This window comes from Tiliqua scincoides, chromosome 4 (genome assembly GCF_035046505.1).
Source record: "Tiliqua scincoides isolate rTilSci1 chromosome 4, rTilSci1.hap2, whole genome shotgun sequence".
NCBI classification, from domain to species: domain Eukaryota; kingdom Metazoa; phylum Chordata; class Lepidosauria; order Squamata; family Scincidae; genus Tiliqua; species Tiliqua scincoides.
Genome location: NC_089824.1, coordinates 76,801,218 through 76,811,201, shown reverse-complemented (window position 1 = coordinate 76,811,201; position 9,984 = coordinate 76,801,218).

Genomic DNA, 9,984 nt, shown 5'->3' with positions numbered 1-9,984 from the left:
CGCCTTTGTCTGCGGGGACCACGAGGGTCTCGCAGGGCAGTCAGTCCCATGGGTCTTACTCCCAGGAAGGTGTGCACAGGAGTGCAGCCGCAGGTTTTCACAGTGCAAGCCTATGCATGACTACTCAGAAGTAAGTGCCATTGAATCTAATGGCACTTACTCCCAGGTCAGTGCACAGGACTGCAGCCTCACGTGAGTGCTCCTGCGTACCCTTCCTGGCCACGTGGCTGAAATGCAAAGGGCAGCACGGAGCGTTTTGTGGCCACTAAGCATGGGCAGCGTCAGCCCAGCCGCCCGCCACGCGGCTCCTGAACCCTTTGCCTCTCGGGCAGAAGGCTGCCCAGCCCACACCCGCCACTTGCTCAGTTGCTCCCATCACCTGCCCCTTCCTTGTTGCGCTCTCTCGGGGCACAAGCCTAGGCACGTCTACTCAAAAGGAGGTCCTGTTCTGTTTGATGGAGCTTACTCTCAGGAAAGTGTGGAGAGTAATAGGATTGCAGCCTCCCAGCCCAATCCTATGCATATCTACTCAGAAGTAAGTCCCACTATAGTCAGTGTGGATAGGATTGCAGCCTGAAGGCACAATCCTATGCCTGTCCACTCAGAAGTAAATCCCATGATAATCACTGGGGCTTACTCCTGGGTAAGTATGGATAAGATTGCAGCCTGGGAGCCCAATCCTATGCAAAAGTTCAGAAGTAAGCCCAAGTCTATGCATGTCTACTCAGAAGTAAGTTCCATGATAGTCAATGGGGCTTACTCCCAGGTAAGTGTGATTAGGATTGCAGCCTGAGTGGCTTATCTCCTTCCCTGCTGCATCCTGTAAGGTGCTGCGGCGCCCGCTCGTTTCCGCCAGAAAGAGCGGTGGAGCTCCAGCCTCCGCACAAGGCGAGAGGAACGGGGGCTTTGCTTCTTCGCCGCTGCTTCTTGCAGAGCGAGAGTGTTCAGCCTTCCGCTCCCTCTTGCACTTTCCCCATCAGTCCCCTTACAAGAAGTGCCAGGGGGTGAGTACAGGATGCGCTGGGCGGGTAGCAGAATCTGGGGGTGGATTCCGCGGGCTGCTAGTTGGAGAAGGAACTTCCCTCTCAGCTGCGAGGGCTCCGAGCTGGGCTGTCTGAGGCTAAAGCGACCTTGCACCCCAGGGCGGGCGGGCCCACGGACTGCCCGGATTGCAGCATGCCGGGCGGGAGGCGTTGCACGCTTGCAGGGGGCGGGGAGGGCGGAGCAGGAAGGGGAGGCGGCAGAGGAGCTCCAGCAGATCTACAAAACAGCTAGTAAGACTGTATCTCAGGGAGAGCAACCCGCCCTCTGGAGGCACTAGTCCCCTGGCACTAGGTGGGTGCTGACCTGAGCTTCCTTCCTGCAGCAAATTGTGGTGGAAGGAACATTGTGTAGCCCAGGCAGAAGTAACCCATCCTAAGCAGCTTTCCAGCATTGAAGCAGCTGTGCCAATGGGGCATGCACTACATCATATGGTGGTAGGAGCAGTCACAGAGACTTCTTCAAGGCAAATGTTCCCTTACCTTAGGGCTGCATTGCAAGTGAATTGGCACTGGAAAGTTGGCTAGGATTTGGCCCCACTCCCTGGCTAGCAGAAGGGTGGACAAGAACATGGTAGAAAACGCAGGTAGTTTGCGGCGCCTTTGCTGCACCTTGCCCCCTTTGTCTGTTTCATCTTGTTAGTTCATCTCTGTCCAGTGTGGCCTCTACCATGAATGCAGTGAGCGATCAGATAAGAACATAAGAACAGCCCACTGGATCAGGCCATAGGCCCATCTAGTCCAGCTTCCTGTATCTCACAGCGGCGCACCAAATGCCCCAGGGAGCACACCAGATACCAAGAGACCTCATCCTGGTGCCCTCCCTTGCATCTGGCATTCTGACATAACCCATTTGTAAAATCAGGAGGTTGTGCATACACATCATGGCTTGTAATGGATTTTTCCTCCAGAAACTTGTCTAACCATGGGCCTATCCCATCAGCGCCAAGTGATTGAGAATGGGTTTCAGCAGTAGCAGGAGGGGCCCAAGGATAAACTTCAGGGCCATAGGTCTGAAAACAACCAAGCCCCCTTAGGGATGGCTGATCCCAATCAGCCTCTCATGGACAATTTTTTTGGCTAACCTTTACCTAATGGGCATGTTACCTGCTGGAGGAAGGTAACAGAAGGAGTGACAGAGGAGGGTTCTGAAGAGTGATCAGGAAGGGGAAAAGATGGGAAAATGTGGAAGTTTTTTTACAGTTACATGTTTATTATTACACTGCTTTCAGTCAAAAGCTGAATGTTTGAGAGTTTGAGTTGATTATTGAATTTGATCGTTTTTGTCATTTTTATTGTATTGTTGTGTAATAAGCCAGGTCAGAAAGGAGGGCATGAATGCAACTAACAGCCCAATCCTACTTAACACGCCACCCTCTGATGCAGCCATGTCAATGGAGCATGCACTGCATCCTGCAAGGGGAATCACAGAGGTCTCATCATTGGTTCCCAGTGGGTCTTCTCAGATCTGTGCCTGCCATTTTGTTGGTGCAGAATCAAGGAGAGTAAGGGAGAGGGAACAGGGGAAGGAACAGGGATAGGATCCTGGTGCACATCAGTGCTGCAGGGATTCACCTTCTCCATCCCCCATTCTGCTTCCTGCCTGCCCTCTCCCCATCCAGACATGTTCCACCCCCTCCCTGCTCTTCCTGCCACTGACTTGCTGCCAGTGTGTGGCTCTTCTATTGCTGTTCACATATGGCTGCCAACCGTGTGTATTGGCAGCCTTGTCGCACGTACCATTGCAGTGGCACTTCCACTGGCAGAACCTGTGTTCTGCTAGCAAAAAGGCGAGTTAGGATTGGTCCCTAACAATACCAACAACATTTCTAAAAGTAGAGAGAGGTTATATTTTTATCAGTCAAATTAGGATACCAAGCATACATACAAAATCCTAGATCAGCTGCAATAACGAGGACACTAGATGCATAACTTACACTCTCTTTTTGGATTATCTCATAGAATCACGGAATATTAGAGTTGGAAGGGACTTTGGAGGTTATCTTTCTAGTCCAATTGCCTGCTCAGTAGATGACCACAGCATTCCTGACTGGTAATCATTCAGCTCTTTTTGAAAACCTCCAATGAGAGACAGCTACATCTGCAGAGACAGTGTTGCTGACACTGTTCCAGCGTCAGGCAGCTCTTACAGTTAAGAGCCTAATCCTGAGCTCGGCGCTCTGGCTTTCTGCTGGAGGGCAGTGTTGCAAACGTGCTGTAAGGCACATCTGCAAGGCTTACAGCCGGGCTAGTGCCCGTGCTAGCCCAGCGCTGGCCTGTCTGTTCATGCAGGGCTTGGTGCCCTACGTGAACACCTTTACTTTACCGCCGACCTTTTGGTTGGCGGTAAAGTGAGTAGCCCAACTGCAGGTCTGCTTACCCGGGGGAAGGAGACAAAAGTCCGATTCTCCTGAGGTGCCACCCGCGGCAGGCTGAGGTGTGCAGGATGCTGCAGCAGCCGTTCTCTGCGCCACTGCAGCCTCACGGCCTTGGCAGCTCAGGATTGGGCTGTCAGACATTTATCTCCGTTTCTAGCCTAAACCTCCTCTGTAGTTTCAGCCCATTAGTGCTGCCTTAGCAACCACAGAAAGTAAGTCCGCCTCTTCTTCCATATGACAGCCCTTCCGACACTTAAAGGTAGCTATTGTTATCTCCCCTTATTCATCTCTTCTCCAGACTAATTTATTTTAACTATCCACACTCTGCTAGTTGTCCATCCCTAATCTAGAGACATATGGGTATATCATAGGCCTTGCATTAATATTGATAGTTTGCATCCTGTAAGCATACATATATTCTAGGCTCCCACTTGAAATTACCTTTCTCCTTGTCTGAGAATTTTTAAGCTTGTGGAGGAGAAGGTCCCACAAATGTGTCACACTTTCATATTTCCATTACTGGCTGTCCTGATCAATCTTTCTCCATACTGAGGTTGCCTCAAGTGTATGACAGAGGAATTTCCACAGTTCAGAGTTTTATCCTATCTCTGCTGTAGTTTGTTCTTTGAAGATATAATATATAAGTAATATCTACATATCTTATTTGGCAGAAGTTGTGCAGCTACCAGTAGAGGTGCATTAGTTATTGAACAGCCATAAGTAGAATTAAAACTCAAGTCTGAAAGAAATCTTGATATTTTAGTTTCCTAACAATGTCCAGAGAACACCTCCTGAAATGTCATGTTTGTCTGAAGTCTTTTAAATACTGTAGCCCATTTGAATTATGAGGCTGTTGTCAATTACTTTAATATTAATACTCCAATATAAGGTTAATGATTACTTTCTAGAGCAATTTAAATAAATTATCAGCAAGCATCCAGTAGAAGTTAGAGAACTGTCTAGTGTGTCTTTGGGGAATATAATAATATGACTTCGCTGAAGCAGCCCTAAAGGCTATCACTTACAATGAATAGTTTTAACTGATACATTTTATTATAGTCTTACTGACAGGGTAGCTGTAAGCAGACAGCTTGCTAGCTTACGAATGGGTGCTGAATGCAGCTGTATTAACGTTAGCTGCATTGTCAGGCTTTTTATTTATTTATATGCACCAGATGCCTATCATGTCAGAGAGCAGTGGATGTCATGTAGTCATACTGTAGGCTACTGAAGGCAACAAAGGGTCTCTGATTAAATTCCACTCTATTTATTCCTACCAGTGGTTTATTGCAGCAGACGATAATGACCTACAAGGGCATTTGGAACTGGTCATTATAACTTAACTAAACAGAGGATTCTTTTGATATCTGAGACCAATGAAGTCATCAGAAAGTTCTTTCAGTTCACATACAGAGTTAAAAAGGAACAAATATGTTAAAATAATCCATCTTCTATTTGTCTAGTAAAACGTACTTTCAGCTTCGGAGTTCTGAATTTCTGAGGTATCCTGAATGATGTAGTCCTTCTGATGAAGGCCCAAAGCTGAGAGCAGCTAATATTATAGAAAGTGTTATTGTCTAATTATTGCATCCTGGCCATAATTACAATACAATACAATAGTAAATTTTATTAATTTACAAATATATACTGAACAGGTTACCTATTACAGGTAACATATTAGACAGGTAACTTATTATACAGGTTATCATCTGATTTGCTGCTATAGTATGGAAGAAAGGTATGTGAACATTATATTGCACATGTTGGGGAGACATGTCCTCAATGAATTCTTATAAATATATTTGTAATTAGGACTGAAATGTTTAAAATGGAGACAGTCAAAATTTTAATATTATAGTCATTTGGCAGGAGATCTTAAATTGTGTTATGTCAGCAGAACAAGAATTAGGCTACAAACCATAGGGTGCAATCCTAACCCACTTTCCTGCACTGGCATAGCTGTGCCAGCTGGGCATGTGCTGCATCCTGCAGTTGGGGGGCAGTCATGGGGGCCTCATCAAGGTAGGGCAATGTTTGTTCCCTTACCTTGGAGTTGCATTGCCCTTATGTCAGTGCTGGACAGTGGGTTAGGATTGCTGCCTTAGTTCCCTGAGAGTAAGCTCCATTGACACATTGGAATTTACTTCTGAGTAAACATGTATAGGACCATGTTGTTAATATACTTTTCCTTCACATGATATATATGCTCTGTATTTAACCCATTTCTGCCCAGTCCACAGGCATACACATCTGCCCAACGTTGCGTATACGCAACAGGGATCAGATGTGTACACCTGTGGGCTGGGCAAAAATGTGCTAAATGTGCAAGTACCATGCAGACAGCATAGTTTCAGTTATATGTACAATTTACACACAAATGTGTGTAACTGAACCACAATGCTATTTTTGTTTTTTTTAATTGAAAGCAGTTTCAAGAAAATGTTTATTTTTGATGATTGACAGGATAGGAGGGTGCTTATCACTTTCCCCACCCTAAGGGCCCAATCCTATTCAGTTTTTCAGTGCTGGAGCAGCTGTGCCAATGGGGCATACATACTGCCTCCTTTGGTGGGGCGGCAGTTACAGATGCCTCCTCAAGGTATGGGAACATTTGCTTCCTTACCATGGGTCTGCATCGCTGTTGTACAGGTGCTGGAAAGTTGGATAACATTGGGCCCTAAATTGATCCAAATATCTATCCATCCGTCTGAGATCAGTAGACCAATAGATGGTGATTGTTCCAATGTCTGTGAGTTTGGTGGCTCAGAAGGGATTTGAATGTGTCTCCCTGGTCCTATTCCAACTTTTTCTTTTTGGATAGAGTGGTGTGGTGCAAGTGCTGGCATGTACAGTATATTGGGGTGTGGGTGGAAGATATGTGTGTATGGATGGGTGAATGGAAGGTGTGTGTGGGGGGTGGAGGGAGGGAGCAAACGAGTGAGCATTTATTTTTTGCCTGCCCGCATTGCTCAACAGTAATTTTGCAGTAGTGCCCATCAACCCTTCTCAGAGTTTCTTTGGCACTGTGTTGCCCACAGAGTTTCTGTGGCATTATGGATCATCCAAAGGGGGCAGTTCCTCTTCATAAGGGGTAGAGGAGAACATTTAAGGTTTACCTCACAGACAGCATTTGGAGATCAATAAACCAAGGGGTTTATGGTCTCTTATAGGAAACAGAGAACTATAATAGGGTATTTGCCCCAATATTTTTTAATGTCCGCTAGATTTTGCAGTCTACCCCTCAGGTCTGTTGTTGGTCAGATGTTGGTTCTTTGTTGGGGACCAGAGCAAGGAGAGGGTGAAGTATGAGAGTGAGTTCTCTCCTTGTGCCCACTCTATGCTATCTCTTCTCCTTTTCCTCCCTCTCCTCTCCTTCCTGTATCCTCCTTAGTTCGGCCTCTTAAAAGGCTCCTGCACCAGGTTTACCCCTGCCCTGTAGAGATCACTGTCATTTGCTGTGCTGATGGCTTCTCATTGTTTCTAGGTGCACAGCAATGACATCATTGGTGCAGCAACAAACTTACTGTGGCTATTCACCTGAGCTCCTTATGGCTTTTTCAGGGGCTGGATGGGACCCAGGAGCCCTCAGACCCCACAAGTTTGGGGACCCCTGCCCAGCTCTGGATCCCATAATGATTTAAGGATGCAGAAATGTGATAAAACTAAAGTAAGGACATAATTTTGGAGCTCTTGTGCGTAATGAAGGTCCTAGTCTAGAAAGAGGGTGCCTGTGGGGAGACATGAATTGAGGGCGCAACCCTGGCTCACACTTGGGCTGGCGCAAATCCTTTGTGCTGCCCTGGGGGTGTCGCAGACATGCCATAAGGCACGTCTGCAACAACTCAGGAGGAAACAGAGCCAGCACACAGACATGCACTGTCTCAGTGAGGCCAAATCCAGGCCCCGCACTACCCGGACCCAGTAAGGAAGGGTCAGCCAAGAGCGGCCAGCGCAGGAGATTGAGGAGGGCGGGGGACGGTATAATGGGGGTATTTCAGGGAAGATGGTGGGCGGGGCAGTGGGCAGGGTGGACCAAGGGGGTGTGGAACCAGACTCTGGCACTTAGGCTGGATCCCAACTCCTGTACCCGGTGGGTCCACCCAACCCAGGCTGCTTGGATTTGCATCAACGATTTCACTGGCATAATTCCAGGTAGCCCCATAGGGCTGACTGCAGCACAACACAGGCTAAGGGGAGTTCATTCCCCTTACTCCAACTTGTGCCGCAGCCGGCTTTGCACTGGATATGGGGCAGGCCACTTGGCCTGCCTGTTCCAGCGCTGGTTAGGATCAGGCTATGAGACATATAAAATTATGCAGGGGATGGATAGAGTGGGTAGAGGGAAGTTCTTTTCTTTCTCGCACATCACCAGAACCAGGGGACATCCACTAAAATTGACAGGTAGAAGAGTTAGAACTGAGAAAAAGAAGTATTTCTTTACCTAGCACATAATCTGTAGAATTCCTTGCTACAAGATATTACAGAGGCACCTGGCCTCTTTAAAAGGGAATTGGATAGATTTATGGAGAAAACATCCATCACAGGTTACAAGTCATAATGACCATATTCAACATCTGGGTTTTAGAGGTAGCCTGTTTTTGAATGCTAGATTTAGGGGAGTGGCAACAGGCTACAGGTATCTTGTTGTCTTATGTGCTTCCAAATGCACTTTGTGGGCCATTGTGAGATACAAGAAGTTGGACTAAGTGGGCCCTTGACCTGATTTAGCAAGGCTCTTCCTATCTTCTTAAGTTTCTTAAACTATTTTCAATTTCATTCAATTTCATTCATTCATGTGAATTTCATTCACATTATATTCCAAAGAGCCAATATGGAGGAAAAAAATACCTAATTTGTATTTTCTATTTAGCTGACTTTGTTTTTGTTTCCTTGCTCTTTAAATGAAACTACTATGTGATCTTTTAAGATTTTAGGCCAAATCATGATTAGGCTCATGATTTAAAAGTGAGTTATTTCCTTCTCTAATACATTCCTCTCTATGACATGAATTATTCAGCTTGTATTGGATAATATCCTAAAATACAGAAAAAGGGTTTGGGGGATAAAATACAGTAGCCATTTTTCACATTATTCCATTTGCTGCTCAATCAAATTGATGAAAACTCATTTACACATTATGAGAGCATGCCAGTAACCTTAATGATTGTTCATTTATGTAAACAATTATCAGTCTTTTACTAGGATAGGTGAGGTTTGTCTGTAGGGAACTGGAGTGCCATTTATCATCACTGAGAAATTGGCAAGATATTTGGAGTCATGAGTTACAGCAGTAGTACCGTAGATACCCGCCTATAGTACGTGAAATTTTTGCCAAGTAATCCAGCTCCAGTTCTCACTTGGCCTGATCTCCGGGTCAATCAGAGGGCAGAGCCTTTCCACTCTGAACAGTTTCCTTTCTCAAGTGGCAGGCAGGCAGGCAGGCACCAAGTCTCTCAAGCAGCAGGCAGGCACCAGGCAGGCAGGACAGAGATCCTTTCTATGGCAACTGGGAAATTCCAGCCAAAGTTTACCTTTTCATCTCCTTCCTTCTGCTGCAGCCTGGTTCTGGTTCTGCTTGGCAAATGCTTGCAAAGCAGGTCTGTTTCTTGAAACACCAGGATGGGACCCTCCTGCCCAGGCTACAATTCAGTGCACCCTTACTTCAGAATAACATCCATGGAAAGCAGTGGGTCTACTTCTGAGTAAAAAGGGCTGCAAATATATGCAGCTGCATCTCTCGGCTGCGAATTGAATTGCACACTCCCAGTTATGTGCTATATGCTGTATGTACAGCTTCTGGCTTAACACACCAGACACCTCAAAGGTGGATTTGATTCATGGTTCAACCTTCTTCACTGGCATATCCCTTGGCAGCCCATTTCCATAAATTGTACCCTTCCTATTAGCAAAATGTTTGTAATTAGTAAGACAAGCCCTCATCTCCTCCATATGAAAGCCCAGACTTCATGTATTCATCACATATTTTCTCTTTTTATCTGTTTGAAGAACAGAAGACTCTGCCTTTGCACTGTTTTGCGCCAGAAGTGTGCTGAGAAATTCTGGGTGATTGATCAATTTCCATATTATGTTTCAGCTTTTTTACTGTGCTGGTTTTCAATCACTGGTTCATACATGAATTGTTGACCAAAAAGTAACTATTGGTGGAACTTTCACAGCCAACTAGCTACCTCCTTTCTAGGTCGTGCATTCTGGAGCATGGCCTGCCTTTTTCTGCCATTATTCCATTCTTTTTCAAGTACCCCTAAAGGTCCTGTTGAGTGTCCCTGGGAGTATATGAATTCCAGGTTGGGAACTACTGGTATGTTGTTTACAGTGCACTTACTCTGATAGTGTTTACAAAAAGGTGGTGAAGACCAGAATTTAAAAAGAATAAAAATGTATCTTATGATCTTTTACTGTGTTTTTAATAAATTAATCAGACAAAACTATAGTCAGACACCCCCCCCTAAGTTTAACCCCCAACTTATCCGAGGGGCATAGAAAATTCCATGATTGTTGGCTCAGAACTTGCCCTCGACTTATCTGTGGAGTCGGCTTATAGGCGG